At 44.1% G+C, this 20,414-nt stretch overlaps 1 protein-coding gene across 5 annotated transcripts in view; it reads right to left on the bottom strand.

The window, feature by feature from the left end:
* The window catches only part of EPB41L5 (erythrocyte membrane protein band 4.1 like 5), a 141,117-nt gene extending 140,466 nt beyond the window's left edge, over window positions 1-651 (bottom strand). For 3 of the 5 annotated variants that reach the window (XM_012468373.2, XM_012468374.2, XM_012468376.2), the window contains exon 1: window positions 530-651. The gene's annotated coding sequence lies outside the window, so the exon portion shown is untranslated. Of the gene's footprint in view, window positions 1-6; window positions 154-529 lie in introns of those variants that run through there. The other 2 variants (XM_012468377.3, XM_064382840.1) reach the window with 2 other exon arrangements.
* Between the last annotated feature and the right edge of the window lie 19,763 nt (window positions 652-20,414).

Genomic DNA, 20,414 nt, shown 5'->3' with positions numbered 1-20,414 from the left:
ACACACCAAAGAACCCATCATTAGCACGACAAACGTCCCGGGTGGGGGCGGGGCGGGCCCTTCAGATCTCGTCTTTCCGGGGAGCACACCTGCCTGTGCACTCCCGGGGTCTGAAGTTTTACTCAAATACAAGTTAGCTCCAAAAGTCCACCAAGACCGTGACACAAACTCAGTTCGTCTCTCCCGCTGGACGGCAGCCCCGCGGACCTGTGAGGGGTGCCCGCGGCCCGGGGAGCGCGTCCGCCCGGCAAACATTAACCCGGCTGCCCCGGGCCCTCCGCTCCCGCCCGTCGCGCGGTATCGCCTGAAACTCGGCAGCCCTGCCTCATTGGCCGCCGCCGCCCCTCCCTCCAGGGGATTAATGCCCTGCCAGCCAGACCAGCCAGGGGCCGGCCGCCCTAGGGTCCAGGCGCGGCCCCCGCCCGGCTCCCCGGGGACAAGGCCGCCACCTCAGGGGCGGGCAAGGACGGGTCCGCTCGGCTGGGAGGGCAGCGGGCTGTACTGCGGCGCCGCCGGGCCTCGCGCTTACCTGAGCTGGGGCCGGCGCGGCCCCGGCGACCAAAGGGGAGAAGACCCGAGAAAGGCCGAGGAGGGGGCGGCTCCTCGGGAGACGCCAAGAAATGGCGCCCGCGGCGAGCCCACCCGCTCTAATCCCAGGAGGACCCCGGCCTCCCGCCCGTCCGCCCCCTTAAACCTCCTTCCCAGCTCCGCCCCCAGGGCGGGGCGCTCCGCTCTTAAACGGGCGATGACACCGCCCCAGAAACTGGCCGGCGCGGCGACTGGGGAAAAACCGGCGATGCCGGGCCGGGTCAGGCTGGAACCAGCGCCAGCAGCTGGGCGTCCGCGGCTGGTTTAACGGGGCGCTGCCGAAACCCAGCGCCTGCTCGGAAACCCAGCTCCCGCTGCGGCCCCCCGCCCACGGAGGAGGTGCACGCCCGCAGACAGACCCCAGGTTGGCCCTATCACGAAGGAGGCTGGTGGAGCTGGCTGCTAGATTCATTCATCCATTCGTTCAAGAAATTAATTCCTTCTGCAAATACTTGCTGAGAGACTGCCATGTATCTCCTTCCTTTTTCTCCTTTGTAGGGATTAAAATAAATTTAAATCTCTGCTGTTAAAGTAACTTTCACTCTACTGGGGAGAGAGACAGTAAACAAATAGGTGTCAAAAGGTGATTAAGTGTAAATGAAGAAAAATACAACTGGGAAAGAGAAATAAAAGATTGCTAATCCCAGCACTGTGGGAGGCCAAGGCGGGCGGATCACGAGGTCAGGAGTTCAAGACCAGCTTGACCAACATAGTGAAACCCTGTCTCTACTTAACAGAGTGTGGTCAGGAGGGTACTCTGTAACAAGGTGACATTCAGTCCATTCATTCTACAAGTAATTAATTCAAGTGCCTACTATGGGTTCTGTGTTCTAGACACGAGATAGACAGACAACAATCCTTCCAGGAATTTACGTTATAGCAGGAGAGACAGAAAATAAACAAGATAAATTAGTGAAATTAAATACTGTTAGACATTGGTAAATGCTAAAGAGAAAAGTAAAAGTAGGGAATAAGGACAGGGAGTGAGGGTTCATGGTTTTAGACAGGTCTCGATGAGAAGGTGGCATGTGAGTGAAGACCCAGAAGAGGTGTGGGAGGACCCGTGTGGCCATCTGAGAAAAAACAAAGGGAACAGCAAGGGCAAAGGCCGTGAAAGGGGACAGACCTGTCTGTTCAAAGTAGGCCAGAGTGGCTAGACGTAAGGAAGCAAGGGGAGGAGGAGGTGACAGTCAAGGAGAAAAGGGGTAAGATGGAGGGCCTTGTGGGCCCTGGCCAGAGCTCTGAGGCCTGTCGGGGAGCCACTGGAAGGTGTTACCTTGAGGACCCTCTGCTGGCTGAAATGAGAAGAGACAAATACTCATCGAGCCTCCTCTGGGGATTTGGCACTGCCCACTCCTCCACCACCCAAAAACGTAGTAGTCAGGCTTGGTAGCTCATCTCTGCCCCATATGGTGTTGACTGGGCAGCTCAACAGGTGTTAGAGCTGCCAAGGTGGTGGTTTCACTGGTCTGTGTGGCATCTCTGCTGGGTGGCTGAAAAGAACAGCTAAGTTCTGCCTGGTCCACTCACTGTCAGGGTAGTAGGTGTGGCAAAAGAGTGAAAACAGGGGGCCGGGCATGGTGGCTTACACCTGTAATCCCAGAACTTTGGGAGGCCAAGGCAGGCAGATCACAAGGTTAAGAGACCAAAACCATCCTGGCCAACATTGTGAAACCCCGTCTCTACTAAAAATACAAAAATTAGCTGGGCATGGTGGCACATGCCTATAATCCCAGCTACTCAAGAGGCTGAGGCAGGAGAATCACTTGAACCTGGGAGGCGGAGGTTGCAGTGAGCTGAGATCCTGCCACTGCACTCCAGCCTGGTGACAGAGTGAGTCTGTCTCAAAAAAAAGTGAAAATAGAAGCTCTGAGGCCTATGAAGGGGTATGCCCAGAAGTCACAGAGTCTCCCTTCTGCTGCCTGTTACTGGTTTAACAAATCACAGAGCCAGACCAGTTTCAGGGAGTTGAAAGAGACTCTACCTCTTTTTCTTTAAGTATTATTAAAATAGAGAAATTTTCCTTCTCCACCTTTTAAAAACATCTTTATTGAGATATAATTCATCCACTTATGTACACTTCCATGGCTTTGGGTATTTTCACAGAGTTGTACAACCACAACCATAATCTAATTGTAGAATATTTTCATCACTCTTCATGAGAGGAGCAGCACGGGTGTTCAGGGATGTGAGGAATTGTCGGTGCTCATCTTGCATCTTTACTTCAATAAAAAAAAGAAATGATGATATGGCGAGGGGAAGCAGCGAAGGTATAGATCCGACAAGAATGGGCCATAAACAGGCTGGGTGATGGGGATATTCAACTACATCTTATATACCAGTTTTTAAGTTTTCATAATACAGTCCTTTAGACTGAGTGTGGTGGCTCATGTCTGTAATCCCAGCACTTTGGGAGGCCAAGGCAGGAGGATCACTTGAGGTCAGTAGATCGAGACCAGCCTGGCCAACATGGTGAAACCCATCTCTAAAAAATACAAAAATTAGCTAGGTATGGTGGCACATGCTTGTAATCCCAGCTACTCGGGAGGCTGAGGCAGGAGAATCGTTTGAACTTGGGAGATGGACGTTGCAGTGAGCTGAGCTTGTACCATTGCACTCCAGCCTAGGCAACAGAGCGAGACTGAAAAAAAAAAAAAAAGGTCTTTTAAAAATACCACCTGGACACCTGTAATCCCAGCACTTTGGGAGCCTGAGGCTCAAGAGTTTGAGCTCAGGAGTTGGAGACTGGCCTGAACAACATGGTAAAACCCGTCTCTACTAAAAATACAAAAATTAGCCAGGTGCAGTGGCTTAGACCTGTAGTCCCAACTACTCGGGAGGCTGAGGCAAGAGAATCACTTGAATTCAAGAGGCGGAGGTTGCAGTGAGCTGATATCTCTGTGCTCCACTCCAGCCTGGGTGATGGGAGTGAAACTTGTACCCCTGAAAAGCATTCCTTCTTCCCAAGGGTCCGATTAGCCAGTTTGAAAACTGCAGGGTCTTCAGTGCCATCCCTCAGCCCGTCCTGTCTCCCTCCATGTTCCCCGATGTTTACTCATTTAAAAAGTTGTGGTTTATCTGATTACACATCAGAAATGGAAGCGCATTCTGTCAATACTTATAAGCATGTCTTATTTTCCTAGATTGCTGGCAAGCATACCAGTTTTGAGAAACAGTGTCCTTTTCATCCTTCCTGCTCAGTCTGTTTTTCTATCCCCTATCAAAGGTGGAATTGAAGGAGGCTGTGGATGAGGTCAGAGACATACGATGAGAAAGATGGTGATAGGCTAAAGGAAATATGAAGACTTGAGGAAGGGAGGATGAAACATAAGGACCCAAGTTATAGAAAGTTGTTCATATTCTAATTATGTGAAATTATTCCCAATAAGTCATTGCCTTTCCAGATCCTCTCTCCCAGACATAGAGACCCTCTGTGACATAGTTTTGTGATAAATTCACCTGAAAATTGACTTCCACCAAAGATAGAGAAAGCCTTCTCCTTAAATATAGCTGTACCAAGTAAAAAATGCATTTGGCTTGAAGTAATGGGAAATTTTAACTAACTGTTACTTGAACACATAAGGAGTTTATTTTTGTCACATAACTAATCTAGAGGTAGGTGCCATTAGTACTGGTTCTGCTCCTCAGCAATGCTGTGAGGATCCTAAACCCTTTACCGTTTCTGCTCTGCCCCCCTTAGCATGTTGACTTTGGTTTTCACGCTTCTAGCCCTAATCTCCAGCTCTCTTGAGTTTCAGGAATGAAAGGGAAGTGGGGGACTACCTCTACCTGAAGCCTGTCTTTTAATTCAGAGGAAAGTACCAGCGCCCCCGTCTCTGGACAGAACTACACTACCTGCCCTTACTTAGACCAATCAGAATTCACTCTTGGGAGCTGGGGATCAAGGGCTCTCTTTAACTTTTTGAACAAATCCAAATTCTATTAGCCTCAAAGAGGGGATGTTGCTGAGACAGTTAACTGTGGGTGGCTACAGAAGGTGCCTGCCACACAGCCCACTTCCTGGTGGCATCGTCTTGGCTCATGGAAAGATCTTCTTGTATTGAACTAATATATTGAAGGAATACCCTCATCTGAGATTTTCACTTCTCTCTTAGATCCTGGTTTGCTCTCTGGTTCCACATAGAAAGGGCTATCTCCAGTTTTTGTGAAACTCCTATACTGTAATTCTGTGGTGGGAGAGGAGGTCTTTAGTTGAAATAACACCAATTTAAAGATTCAAAATTGGGTACAGGGTCTTGGAAGGGGGCCACACATAGCCCTAAAGCTTAAATCAGATTATCTTCATAGTAAATCTACCGCTATCCATAAGAAAAACCATATTCTCTCTTTCACATCACAACCCTTTAAATTGAAGACACTGTCCCAAGCCTGCAACATCTTCCCCTGTTCTGATTTCCAGGGTAACTTTTATTCTTTGGTCAGCCTTCTCTGAACTGGCCCATCCTAGGAGGCCGTTCATTCATATAAAAGTATTCTGAACAGATTGGTTAGGGAGAATTCTCACATGAGAATCGGTTCTCTTGGAGACTGTGATGGCAATGATGATAGGCAGGCAGGAAGCTGCGAAGGTACCGATGAAACAAGAACGGGCTGTGAAAAGAAAACACCCTCCGAAGAGCGGGTATCAGGAAGAATTTGTTTCTCAAACCCTGAATCTAGGACAGCATTACCTATTCAAAAAAGGTGTACAAATAAAAAAAAACCAAAACCAGCCACAAGAAACACTCATTTTATTAGCACATTGCAAGGAGCCTAGACTTTGGTTCAGAAGCTAAAAGGCCCGAAACAACTTTAAGGTCCGTACAATGAAGATGATGCCTCCTTCCTCACAGAATAGCTATGAACCTTACACAAAATAAATTATCTAAAATGTCTGCAAAATCATGCAACACTACATATGACAAGGCAAATTTTACAGACCTAGAAGCAAAGGTAACGGTTGTGCTACAGACGGAAGACTGGGAGTTCCTGAAATGGAGCTGCGGCCCAAGCCCCCTTTCCACGTGATTTGGTAGCTCCCTTTACCCAGCGAAATCTTTCCTGAGCCAGAATCACATGTTTGAAATTCTGCCCTTCCCTTCTTTGCAAATATTCCTGGGAGGAGTAAAACCTTAAACTAATTCGTACTAAATGATTAGCCACATTGGGTAACTGAAGGACACATAGGGGTGAGAAGACACACGGAAGGGTGAGCTGGGGACAAGTCATTTCTTTCTCCAAAGCCTCCAGGCTTTCCCCTACTTCTGGCTAATCAGGGCAAAGGACCTAAGCAGTCATGTTCCACGAGTCTATATGGCATGCATCATTTTGTTCTGAATGATCTGAAACAGAGCCTTATCTCTTGTAGCCTATATTCTTTTTTTTTTTTTTTTTTTTTCTGAGATGGAGTCTTGCTCTGTTGCCCGGGCTAGAGTGCAGTGGTAGGATCTCAGCTCACTACAACCTCCACCTCCCGGGTTCAAGCAATTCTCCTGCCTCAGCCTCCCAAGCAGCTAGGGATTACAGGCACCTGCCACCTTGGCCAGCTAACTATTTTTATTATTATTATTATTTTTTGTAGTTTTAATAGAGACAGGGTTTCACCATCTTAGCCAGGCTGGTCTCAAACTCCTGACCTTGTGATCCACCTGCCTCGGCCTCCCAAAGTGCTGGGATTATAGGCATGAGCCACCATGCCCAGCCATGTCTATGCTCTCTATTTATACTGTTAGGAAGAAAAAAAATCAGGAACGCTTTGATGACTCCAGGCAAGTTCATGATATTAGGTAATAGAGAGGCAGAAGTCAAACTGTTTTACCATTGGTTTTGCCGAAGTGAAACCACAATGAGACCGAGACTCGGGAAGAAAAAGGTAAGGGCCAAGGCTCAATGCTTCTAGAAGTTAATGTGTATATGAGTCACCTGGGGATTTTATTAAACGTTTTAAGCCTGGGGTGGGGCTGAGATTCTGCGCTACAAACAAGCTTGCAGTGTGTTGATAGTGGTCGTTACTGGTCTACATATTGAGCAACTTGGTCTTTAGGTGACTGTCCCCATACCTGTGACTATTGGTTGACACCAGGGTCAGGGGAGGTACTAGGAGACCATGTGGTAGAAAGATCAGTGGCGACCACCTGCTACTAACTCATTTGGACAAGGCATCATCTTTCCTGGCATCAGTTTTCTCATCTATAAAATGAGTTAATTATGCCAGGTGCTGTGGCTCCCGCCTGTAATCCCAGCACTTTGAGACTACAGGTCTAGGCTGGCGGATCACCTGAGGTCAGGAGTTCGAGACCAGCCTGGCCAACATGGTGAAACCCTGTCTCTACTAAAAATACAAAAAATTAGCCAGACATGGTGGCAGGTGCCTGTAGTCCCAGCTACTAGGGAGGCTGAGGCATAAGAATTGCTTGAACCCGAGAAGCAGAGGTTGCAGTGAGTTGAAATCATGCCACGGCACTCCAGCCTGGGTGACTGAGCGAGACTCTGTCTCAAAAATAAAAAATAGGCCAGGCACGGTGGCTCACGCCTGTATTCCCAGCACTCTGGGAGGCAGAGGTGGGCGGACCACGAGGTCAAGAGATCGAGACCATCCTGGCTAACACGGTGAAACCCTGTCTCTACTAAAAATACAAAAATTAGCTGGGCGTGGTGGCACGCGCCTGTAGTCCCAGCTACCTGGGAGGCTGAGGCAGGAGAATTGCTTGAACCCAGGAGGCGGAGGTTGCAGTGAGCCGAGATCGTGCCATTGCACTCCAGCCTGGTGCCTAGCAACAGAGTGAGACTCTGTCTCAAAATAAAATAAAATAAAATAAAATAAAATGAGATAATTAGAAGAGAGGATTCTAAGATGTCTTGAAGATCCTAAAACTTACGATTCTAAATTTGTTCTACACCTAAAGAAGCTTTTATTTAATTTTACATTAACCCCAGATACAAAAAAAATGGGTTTAGACTTTATTAGAGTTTTGTTAAAATAACTCAAACCTCAAGTTTCCTTTAAAGAAAACAATTTTCTTGTAACACTTTAAATGCCCATTTTCCAAAATTTGTTTGAGAAATATGAGGTGCAGGTTAAAGTTATGACAATACTTTTTCAAACATATAAATTGGTATAGTTCCTTTAAAAGAAGTTTCTCTCAAAGAATATTGAATTTGCCTTTAGAGTCAGACAGACCTTCATTCTGGTCTCTGCACTCCCTATACTAGGTATTTAACTTCTGGAAGGAGACTTAAACTCTCTGAAGCTCAATTTCCTCATTTATAAAATAGAGATAAAAGTTGAAAGAATGTAGTGCAAAGGTGGGAAATGTGCAGTTTAGAAACATTATAGCTCATTCTTAGTGCCGTTAATGCCAGAGAACAATGGGAGAGCGGTGGGAGATGACGCTGGGTATTTAGGCAGAAACCACTTCACAGGGCTCTGGATTTCCTCGTTACAATAAATCTTTATCCTTTGAGGATTGATTTGGTTTCCTGGCAACAGCCAATAGACAATCAGAATACAGTTCAGTGAGTATGTTGAAAAATAAGGTATCTAAAAACAATGTATTGAGAGAAGTTGGTTCAGAATCAGTTTTTTCAGAACTCCACATTTTAGCCAAAGACATAGCAATCTGGCAGATGTTTATTCAAGAAAAATAGCTGAATCTTGATAAGAAGAGTGAGTTTTAGGGCATTAAACTTGCACTATTCTAATCTCCCTCTTTCTAGTTCCACGGCAGCCTTAAAAAATGTAGCCTGGGGCCGGGCATGGTGGCTCACGCCTGTAATCCCAGCACTTTGGGAGACCGAGGCAGGTGGATCACAATGTCAGGAGTTCGAGACCAGCCTGACCAACACAGTGAAAACCCATCTCTACTAAAAATACAAACAAAAATTAGCTGGGTGTGATGGCGCATGCCTGTAATTCCAGCTACTCGGGAGGCTGAAGCAGGAGAACTGCTTGAACCCGGCAGGTGAAGGTTGCAGTGAGCTGAGATCATGCCATTGCACTCTAGCCTGGGCGACAGAGTGAGACTCCGTCTCACAAAACAAAACAAAACAAAACAAAAACTCAGCCTGGCAGCCCCTGGAGGAGGTAAAACAGAGTAGCAGCTTCTTCAAAGTCCCATTCCCAGAGAACTGTCACTACATGGTGTCCGGTGGTTCCCTAGAAAACCCCATGCACAAAACTTTCTTTATTTGACCTGATTCAAAACTCATTCAGGTGGCCGGGCGCAGTGGATCACACCTGTAATCCCAGCACTTTGGGAGGCCGAGGTGGGCAGATCACTGAGGTCAAGAGTTTGAGACCATCCTGGCCAACATGAGGAAACCCCATCTCTACTAAAAATACAAAAATTAGCTGGGTGTGGTGGTGCACATCTGTAGTCCCAGCTACTCAGGAGGCTGAGGCATGAGAATCTACTGAACCCAGGAAGCGGAGGCTGCAGTGAGTCAAGAATTGCGTCACTGCACTTCAGCCTGGGTCAATGAGCGAGACTCTATCTCAAAACACACACATACACACACACACACACACACACACACACACACACACACACACACAGAGCTCATTCAGGACAAACTGCTTTTTTCCCAGGGTATTTGCTGAAGACAACATCATGGATGCCTGAGGCAGTTGAGTAAAAATAGGCTAACAACAACAACAAGCTCAAAATAAAAAGTTGGTGCTGAGGCATTGGCTCACGCCTGTAATCCCAACACTTTGGGAAGCTGAGGTGGGCAGATCATGAGGTCAGGAGTTCGAGACCAGCCTGACCAACATGGAGAAATCCCATCTCTACTAAAAATACAAAATTAGTCAGGCGTGGTGGCGCATGCCTGTAGTCCCAGCTACTTGGGAGGCTGAGGCAGGAGAATTGCTTGAACTTGGGAAGCGGAGGTTGTGGTGAGCCGAGATCACACCATTGCACTCCAGCCTGGGCAACAACAGCGAAACTCCGTCTCAAAAAAAAAAAAAAAGTTGGGGATGAGATGTCCAGAGGGTCTTTGAAAACTCTGATATATTTAAGAGAATCTAAAGGTCACCTGCATGCAAAGGGCCATGAATGTCACCAGTGCTATAAAGATGGTCAAGAAAGATCTGAGAACACCCTGAGCCCCCAGTCGAGCAGGAAGTGAAAGCCTAAGCCAGAGTTGTAAACTACCTGGCTGAACGTGACAGGCCAGGTGCGGTGGCTCACACCTGTAATCCCAGCACTTTGGGAGGCCAAGGCGGGCAGACGGCTTGAGCTCAGGAGTTTGAGACCAGCCTGGGCAACATGGTGAAACCCCATCTCTACCAAAAATACAAAAAATAGCTGGGCGTTGGTGACATGTGTCTGTGGTCCCAGCCACTCAGGAGGCTTGAGCCATTGAGGCAGAAATTGCAGTGAGCTGAGATTGTGCCACTGCATTCCGGTCTGGGTGACAGAGTCAGACTCTGTCTCTAAATCAATCAATCAATCAATCAATCAAGTGTGCCCCAGCAAACACATAAAGCCTTTTAGCAAAGACTGGGAGACTTACTGCTGCATGCATTTAAGGAAATCTCTATCCAGTCATCAGGTGATCACTAAGATAACTGAACAAATACTTCCATAATTACATACAATAACAAATACAGACTTCACAGAATTAGCTCAGGAAAGCTGTGAAACAAACAAATGACAACAATAACAACAACGACAAACAGCAACAAAACACTCTAGAGAAGGGCAGATTCTCAGTGCCAAAGCTGTCACGCACATTTTATTTTAAGTTCTGGGGATACATGTGCAGAATGTGCAGGTTTGTTACATAGGTATACGTGTCCCATGGTGGTTTACTGCACCTATCAACCTGTTATTTAGGTTTTAAGCCCTGCATGCATTAGGCATTTGTCCTAATGCTCTCCCTCCCCGGTCTCCACCCCTCAACAGGCCCCAGTGTGTGATGTTCCCCTCCCTGTGTCCATGTGTTCTCACTGTTCAACTCCCACTCATGAGTGAGAATGTGTGGTATTTGGTTTTCTGTTCCTGTGTTAGTTTGCTGAGGATGATGGTTTCCAGCTTCATCCATGTCCCTGCAAAGGACATGAACTTATTCTTTTTTATGGCTGCATAGTATTCCATGGCGTATTTCACATTATATTATTTCAAATGACCAGTTTTCAAAAAGAAAACATTAGACAAGGAAAGGAGTGAGAAATTATGGCCCAAACACAGGACAAAAGCCAGTCCACAGAACTGTCCCAGAGGAAGTCCGAAGACTGGACTTATTAGACAAAGACTTCAAATCAGCTATTTAAAATATGGCGAAAAACCAAATGACAGCCGGGCGTGGTGGTTCATACCTGTAATCCCAGCACTTTAGGAAGCTAAGGTGGGAGGATCACTTGAGCCTAAAAGTTCAGACCCAGCCTGGTCAATATAGGTAGGCCCCATCTCTACAAAAAATAAAAAAAGTTACCCAAGCATAGTGGGAGGTCGATGCTGCAATGAGCCATAAACACACCACTGCACTCCATCCGGGGAGACAGAGCGAGAGCTGTCTCAAAACAAAACAAAACAACAACCCCCCCCCACACACACACACACAAAACCACCAAGGAAACCAAATCTAAATTACTAAAGGAAACTATAAGACTGATGTCTTAAGCAGAGAACACAGATAAAAATTATACAAAAGAAGTAAATAGTAATTTGGAATATGTAAAAGTTCAAGAACGGAAATAAAGAATTCACCAGAGTAGCTCATTTGCAGATTTGAGCTGGCAGAAGAAAGAATCAGTGAACTTAAATGTAGGTCAATTAAGGGTCTGAGGAACAGAGAGGAAAAATAATGAAGAACAATGAACAGAGCCTCAGTGATCTGTGGGACACTCTTATGAGTTGAATTGTATTCCCCGCAAGATATATTGAAGTGCTAACCTCCACTATCTGTCAACATGACCTTGGAAAAGACCCTTTGGGAAGGGTCTTTACAGGTGTAATCAAGTTAAGGTCTAATGACTGAACTCTCATCCAAAACGACTGCTCTTCTTTTATGAAAGAGAACTTTGGACAAAGCAATAATAGACACCCACAGAGAAAAGACTATGTAGATAAAAACAAGGGGAAGACAGCCAGATGACAGACAGAGGCGATTGAAGTGACGCATCCAGAAGTTAGAAATGCCCAGGATTGCCGCTGAAACTAAGAAGCTAGAAAAGGCAAGGAAGTATTATCTACCGGACACTTCAGAGAGAGCATGGCCCTGCCCACACCTTGATTTAGGACTGCTAGCCCCCAGAAAAGTGAAAGAACACATTTCTGCTATCTTAAACCATTCAAGGTTGTAGTTTGTGAAACTTTGTTACAGTCATTTTAGAAAACTAACACAGACATGAAATGTAACAACATACGCACAATAGAGGCCCGAAAGGAAAGAAGAGAAAAAAGAGCAGAAAGTATTTGAAGAAATAATTGCTGAAAGTTGGCAATTTGATGAAAACATTCATATATGTTTAAGAAATTCACTGAAGTCCTAGAAGGATAAATTCAAAGACATCCACACCTGGATATGTCATAATCAAACTATTGAAAGACAAAGAGAGAACCTAGAAAGTAGCAAGAGAGGCTGGATGTGGTGGCTCACGCCTGTGAGCCCAGCACTGTGGGAGGCCAACGAGGGTGGATCATGAGGTCAGGAGTTCGAGACCAGCCTGGCCAACATGGTGAAACCCCATCTGTACTAAAAATACAAAAATTAGCCAGGCATGGTAACGGGCACCTGTAATCCCAGCTACTCGGGAGGCTGAGGCAGGAAAATTGCTTGAACCTGGGAGGCGGAGGTTGCAGTGAGCCGAAATCGCACCACTGCACTCCAGCCTGGCACCTGGCGACATAGTGAGACTCTGTCTCAAAAAAAAAAAAAAAAAGACACCTGCATAAATAGTTTATGTTATCTATGCTGATATGCATACACAGTATATTTAATATAATAACAGCACGAAGGAGGGTGAGAAAATGGAGCAATATAGAGGCAAACTTTTTGTACCCTATTGAAATTAAATTGGTATTCATTCACACTAAATTATTATAAATTAAGTTGTCAATTGTAATCCTTAGGGAAACCACTAAGAAAACAACAAAAAGGCCGGGCGCGGTGGCTCACGTCTGTAATCTCAGCACTTTGGGAGGCCGGGCGCGGTGGCTCACGTCTGTGATCCCAGCGCTTTGGGAAACCGAGGTGGGCGAATCACAGGATAAGGAGTTCAAGACCAGACTGGCCAACATGGTGAAACCCCATCTCTACTAAAAAATACAAAAATTGGCTGGGCATGGTGGCTCACGCTTGTAATCCCAGCTACTTGGGAGGCTGAGGTAGGAGAATTGCTTGAACCGGGACCCGGGAGGCAGAGGATGCAGTGAGCTGAGATCGAGGCACTGCACTCCAGCCTGGGCTACAGAGTGAGACTCCATCTCAAAAAAAAAAAAAAAAAAAAAATATATATATATATATATATAAACAAAGTAATTAAAATGGTACATGAGAAAATACTGAACACAAAATCAGGTAGTAATGGAAGAAGAGAGAAAACAGACACAAAACATATAAAACACAAATATGTAGTTAAATGGCAGAGTTAATACTATTTAATTAGTATTACATTAAATGTAACTGGGTGGCTCACGCCTGTAATCCCACCACTTTGGGAGGCCAAGGTGGGAGGATCACCTGAGGTCAGGAGTTTGAGACTAGTCTGGCTAACATGGCGAAATCTCATCTGTACTAAAAATAGAAAAAATTAGCTGAGTGTGGTGGTGCACATCTGTAGTCTCCGTTACTTGAGAGTCTGAGGCAGGAGAATTTCTTGAACTGGTGAGGCAGAGGTTGCCATGAGCCAAGATCACACCATTGCACTCTAGCCTGGGAAACAGAGCGAGACTGTCTCAAAAAAAAAATGTAAATAGATTAAACATTTTAATTAAAAGAATCTCGCTCTGTCACCCAGGCTGGAGTACAGTGGGGTGAGCTCAGCTCTCTGCAACCTCTACTTCCTGGGTTCAAGTATGAGCCCCAGCTTCCCCAGTAGCTGGGGAATACAGGCATGCACCACCATGCCCAGCTAATTTTTGTATTTTTAGTGGAGTTTCACCATGGTGAATGGGGTTTCACCATATTGGCCAGGTTAACTTGAACTCCTGATCTTAAGTAATCCTCCTGCCTCGGCCTCCCAAAATGCTGGGAATACAGACGTGAGCCACCATGCCCAGACAGAATGTAAGGAAATTTCAATAGCACAAAGTCATTAATAAAATGTGGGGAAAATTCACATGATTATTACAATACATGCCCCCAAAGACATTTTATTAAACTAAATAACTATTTGTGATTAAAAAATGGTAAACTATGATACAAAGAAAGTTCTTTAAAATAGTGAACAGTATGTATCAGAAAATCAATGAACACTACGCATCAGATAATCAACAGAAAACATCATGCAAAAATTTGAGACACCATTAAAGTAGCACTAAGAATGTTTCTTAGCATGGTTATTATTCAGTAGTTTGCTGGTTGGCCTAGGTGGCCAAAAATAGAGAAAAAATAAGTAATCAATATTGAAAAGGAAGAGTCCAAATCATTATTTTTACATATGAAGTCAAAAGGAACAAATAAAAACCTACTTAAAATTAACAAGCAGCCTGGCAGGGTGGCTCATGCTTGTAATCCCAGCACTTTGGGAGGCCAAGGTGGGCTGCTTACCTGAGGTCAGGAGTTCAAGACCAGCCTGGTCAACATGGTAAAACCCTGTCTCTACTAAAAAGAAATACAAAAATTAGTCAGGCATGGTGGCAGGCGCCTGTAAGCCCAGCTACTTGGGAGGCTGAGGCAGGAGAATCATTTGAATGAGGGAGGGGGAGGTTGCAGTGAGCTGAGATTGTGCCATTGCACTCGAGTCTGGGCAACAAGAGGTGGGTGGATCACGAGGTCAAGAGATCGAGACCATCCTGGGCAACATGGTGAAACCCTGCCTCTACTAAAAAAAAATACAAAAAATTAGCTGGGCATAGTGGCGCGTGCCTGTAATCCCAGCTACTCGGGAGGCTGAGGCAGGAGAATTGCTTGAACCCAGGAGGCGGAGGTTGCGGTGAGCCGAGGTCGCGCCATTGCACTCCAGCCTGGGTAACAAGAGTGAAACTCCGTCTCAAAAAAAAAAAAAAAAAAAAAGAGTGAAACTTGCCTCAGGAAAAAAAAAAAATTAACGAGCCATTATCAGACTCAAGAAAATATTTAAAAATCAAGTTTTCCTTTTTATCAGAACAATAATTTATTGGGAAATATAAGTTTAAAATTCCATTTATAATATCAACCACTACCTTCAGTATTCAGAAAAAACAGTATTTAAAACCTAAGTGAAGAAAATTACTGAAGGACATGAAAGACGATTTGAATACTTGCAAAGATATTACATGTTCTTGTAAGAGGGTCCTCATTTTGTGTATTTATAAATCTATAGGTTTAATGTAATTTTAATAAATAAATCTCAAAAGTGTTATTGGGGGCTGTGGCAAATTCATACTAACTTTTTATGAAAGGATAAGAAAAACCAAAAAGACAAAATGCAGAAGAGTAATTCGTCATCAATACTTAATTATAAATCAATACTTAATTATAAAGCTTCAGGAATGAACACAAAGATAAAAGGAACAATTTCGGGAAATCTTTATATGTAAGGGAATTTATTTTGTTTGTTTATTTATTTATTTTAGAAACAGGGACTAGCGCTCTGTCACCCAGGCTGGAGTTCAGTGGCACAATCGTAGCTCACTGCAGCTTTGAACTCTTGGGCTCAAACGATCCTCCTACCTCTGCCTCCCAAGTAACTGGGACTACAGGCACATGCCATTGCCTCTAGCGAATTTATTTTATTTTAAAAGTTTTATTTTGTAAAGACTATGGTCTCACTTTGTTGCTCATGCTGGTATTGAACTCCTAACTTCAAGCAATCCCCCTGCCTCAGCCTCCCATAGTGTTGAGATGATAGGCATAAGCCCCCGTGCCTGGCCAGGGAATTTATTATATAATAAAATATCTTCCATAATTATTGGGACAAGAATAAAATAATCAGAGTTTTTTGTTTTTTTGTTTTGTTTTGTTTTTTTCTTGAGACAGAGTCTCACTGTCGCCTAGGCTGCAGTGCAGTGGTGTGATCTCAGCTCACTGCAACCTCTGCCTCCAGGGTTCAAATGATTCTTCTGCTTCAGCCTCCCAAGTAGCTGGGATTACAGGCGTGCATCACCATGCCCAGCTAATTTTTGTATTTTTATTAGAGATGGAGTTTCACCATGTTGGCTAAGCTGATCTCGAACGCCTGACCTCAAGTGATCTGCCCTCCTTGGCCTCCCAAAGTGCTGAGATTACAGGGGCGAGCCACGAGGCCCAGTCTGAATCAGTCTTAACCTGAGACTAATGGATAGGCTTCCAAAGGTTCATAAAACCCCTGATGTTTTTATGCAAAATTTCATATGTGTGATGTATATTTTCTTGGGACTGTCCACAGCTTTCCCTACATTTTTAAATGTTCTTAGAATCACCTTGTCAATTTTAGGAAAAAAAAACTGCTTGGATTTTGATTGGGATACTTTGAATCTATACATCAGTTTAAAGACATCTGCAGTCTCAACACTATTGAGTTTTCCAGCCATTTATTTGTGTCTCGTTTAATTTCACTCAATAATGTTGACAGTTTTGTGTACAGATTTTGCACTTGACAAAATATGAAGCCATTTATGGTGGAAACTTTCAGGATAGTAGCATTAGAAGAATACTTCTACAACGTAGTACAGGAAAATCTAAAAGAATGCCTACAGCTAATATTACATTTGACAGTGAAAGAACGAACACTTTACCTCTAAGATGTAGAACAAAGTAAGGATGTCCATTCTCACCACTTCTATTCAATATTGTAATGAAGGCCCTAGTCAATAAAATAAGGAAAGAAACAGAAAAAAAAGGGCATACGGATTTGAGCAAGATGCGAAAGATGTTAAAGACTCTACAAAATGGGAATGAGAATAAGTGACTTCAGCAAGTTTTCAGAATACAAGATTAATAAACACATCAATAATATTTCTACATACCAGACACAAATCATTTAATATTGATATTTTAAAATACCCGTTACAAAGGCTGGGTGAGGTAGTTCACACCTGTAATCCCAGCACTTTGGGAGGCCGAGGCGGGTGGATCAAGAGGTCAGGAGATCGAGACTATCCTGGCCAACATGGTGAAACCCTGTTTCTACTAAAATACAAATAAATAAATACCAGTTACAAAAACATCCAAAAACATTAAATACTTGGGATAAATTTAACAAATATGTGCGAACTTTCTGAGAAATAATTTGCTTCCAATAAGCTGCACCCATCTAAAGTATGCAATTCAGTTACTTTTGATAGTTTTATATGCCCATAAAACCACCATGATCAAACAGAACAGTCTCACTGACCAAAGATTCCCGTGTTTATTTTTGGACTGTCTCTCCCCTTCCCACCAGCCCCAGCAACCTCCGATCTGCCTTTTTTTAGACTATTTATATTTAATATGGTTATCAATATAACTGGGTTTAAATATGACATCTTGCTATTTGTTTTATTTGCTCCTGGTTCCTTCTTTCTTCTTTCCTTGATTAATATTGAATTTACTGAATATTGCTTAGGATTCTGTCTCCACTTAGGATACTGAATGTTGCTCGGATTTTATCTCCACTATAGGCTTTTTAAAAAATTGGACAATTAGAGGAGAAAACATATTCTGATTACATATTTTCAGTGTCTGCTTTTAAAAATGCCTTCCTGTGTCAAACTCTTTCAATTACTAAAAGAAAAAAGTTCATAATGCAACCTAAAGAAAGCATGCTTACATTTGCCTTTTAAAGCTGGATATGTTTATTGTCATAATATAATATAATATAGTGCACAATGGGGAAATAATGTTCTAATAACCTAAAGTTTTGCTTAGAAAGTATCTTATTTGTCAGGCATTTCCATTCACTGAAAGAAAACAGTTAATGATTAATCTTTGAGAAAGCGAGTTGGCCAGGCCAGGCCAGGCTGGTGGCTCATGCCTGTAATCCTTGGGAGGCCGAGGTGGGAGGATCATTTAAGGTCAAGAGTTTGAGACCAGCCTAGCCAACATGGTGAAACCCCGTCTCTATTAAAAATACAAAAATTAGCCCAGCATGGTGGTGGGTGCCTGTAATCACAGCTCCTGGGGAGGCTGAGGCACAAGAATCACTTCAACCAGGGAGGTGGAGGTTGCAGTGAGCCGAGATTGCATCACTGTCCTCTAGTCTGGCGACAAAGCAAGACTCCTTCTCAAAAAACAGAAAGCAAGCTGCCAGATGTGGTGATCACTCCTGTAATTCCAGCACTTTGGGAAGCAGAGGCAAAATGACCACTTGAGGCCAAGCGTTCGAAACTAGCCTGGGCAACGTGGCAAGACCTTGTTTCCACAGATATATGTATTAATACACAGATACACACACACACACACACATACAAATATATATACATATTAGCCAGGTCTTGTGGCACACACCTGTAGTCCTAGATAAATGGGAGCATGAGGTGGGAGGATTCCTTGAGCCCAGGAGTTCAAGGTTACAGTGAACTATGATGGCATCACTGCACTCCAGCCTGGGGGACATAGCAAGACTACTGTGTCTTAAAAGAAAGTTCTGTGAGTCACCAAAAGAAAAAAAATTGTAGAAAAATAGAAAGAAAGCTTATATTTACTTTTTACTCATGGATTTCTCTATTGGCCCACTGGCACCTACTAAAGAAAGAAACGGGCCAGGCATGGTGGCTCATGCCTGTAATCCCAGCATTTTGGGAGGCCAAGGCGGGAGGATCACCTGAGGTCAGGAGTTCAAGACCAGCCTGGCCAACAGCCAACATGGTGAAACCCTGTCTCTACTAAAAATGCAAAAATTATCTGGGCGTGGTGGCCACCGCCTGTAACCCCAGCTACTTGGGAGGCTGAGGCAGGAGAATTGCTTGAACCCAGGAGGTGGAGGTTGCAATGAGGCAGTATGGCGCCACTGCACTCCAGCCTGGGTGATAGAGTGACACAAGAAAGAAAGAGAGAGAGAGAGGGAGGGAGGGAGGGAGGGAGGGAGGGAAGGAAGGAAGGAAGGAAAGAAGGAAGGAAAGATTTCCTCATATTCTCAATGTTTGTTTACAAATACTTATGTCAAACTCTTGAATTCACTAAAAGAAGACAATTGATGAATCTTTCAGAACTAGCTTTAAAAAAATCATCAGAATCTAAGGGGTTACATTTCAGGCACTGTTCTAAGTACTGGGGACACAGCAATGAGCAACACAACATCCCTGCCTGCCTTTTTTTTTTTTTTTTTTTTTTTGGAGACAAAGTCTCGCTCTGTCGCCAGGCTGGAGTGCAGTGGCATGATTTGGCTCACTGCAACCTCCGTCTCCCAGGTTCAAGCCATTCTCTTGCTTCAGCCTATCCCAAGTAGCTGGGATTACAGGTGCGTACCACCACGCCCAGCTAATTTTTGTATTTTTAGTAGAGACGGGGTTTCACCTTGTTGGCCAGGATGGTCTTGAGTAGCTGGGACTTACAGGTGCGTACCACCACGCCCAGCTGATTTTTGTATTTTTAGTAGAGACGGGGTTTCACCTTGTTGGCCAGGATGGTCTTGAGTAGCTGGGACTTACAGGTGCGTACCACCACGCCCAGCTGATTTTTGTATTTTTAGTAGAGACGGGGTTTCACCTTGTTGATCTCCATCTCCCGACCTGGTGATCGCCCAACTCAGCCTCCCAAAGTGTTGGGATGACAGGCATGAGCCACCACGCCCGGCCACATCCCTGCCTTTCTAAAGCTGATATTCTATATCTATATATTTAGACTGTAAGCCAAAATACATAAGTAAAATATATAGTATATGACGTACACAAATAAAGCCTGAGAAGAGGATGGGAAACGCTGGGGTGAGGGGCTGCCTATAAATTTTTGGTAATAGGGTAATAGGCTTTTTTTTTTTTTTTTTTTTTTAGCAGTTTGAGGTTCACAGAATAATTGAGGACAAAGAGTTTCCCTATAATTTCTCCGCCACAGTTTTCTCTATTAATATCTTGCATTACTGCTACAGGTTTCTTACAATCGATGAACCAGTATTGACACATTATTAATTAAAGTCCATCAATTAACTCAGGTTTCACTCTTTGTGTGTTGGACATTCTATGGATTTTTTTTTTTTTAGACAGAGTCTCACTCTGTTGCCCAGGCTGGAGTGCAGTGGTGTGATCTCAGCTCACCACAACCTCTGCCTCTTGAGTTCAAGCGATTCTTCTGCCTCAGCCTCCTGAGTAGCTGGAATTACAGGCATGCCACCATACCTGGCTATTTTTGTTTTGTTTTGTTTTTTGTATTTTTAGTAGAAATGCGGTTTCACCATGTTGGTCAGGCTGGTCTCAAACTCCTGACCTCAGGTGATCCACCCACCTTGGCCTCTCAAAATGCCGGGATTACAGGAGTGAGTCACCATGCCCGGCCTACATTCTATGGATTTTGACAAACACATGATGACGTCTATCCACCATTACATTAGAGAACAGAATAAGTTCACTTTCCTAAAATTCCTCTGTGTTCTATTTATCCCTGTCTTCCTCCTCACACATGAGTGATCTTTTTATTATACTATCCCATAGTTTTTCTTTTTCTAGAATGCCATACAGCTGGTACAGCACAGTATGTATGTGGACTTTTCAGATCCATGATCCGCTTTTTACATTCAGTAATTAATATGTATTTAAAGGCTGTAGGCCTGAGTGGTTGCTGCTGAA

The sequence above is a fragment of the Aotus nancymaae genome, unplaced genomic scaffold (assembly GCF_030222135.1).
Source record: "Aotus nancymaae isolate 86718 unplaced genomic scaffold, 86718_ANA_hifiasm-v0.15.2.pri h1tg000029l, whole genome shotgun sequence".
Lineage (NCBI taxonomy): Eukaryota > Metazoa > Chordata > Mammalia > Primates > Aotidae > Aotus > Aotus nancymaae.
This window is presented reverse-complemented; position numbering and strand designations above follow the sequence as displayed.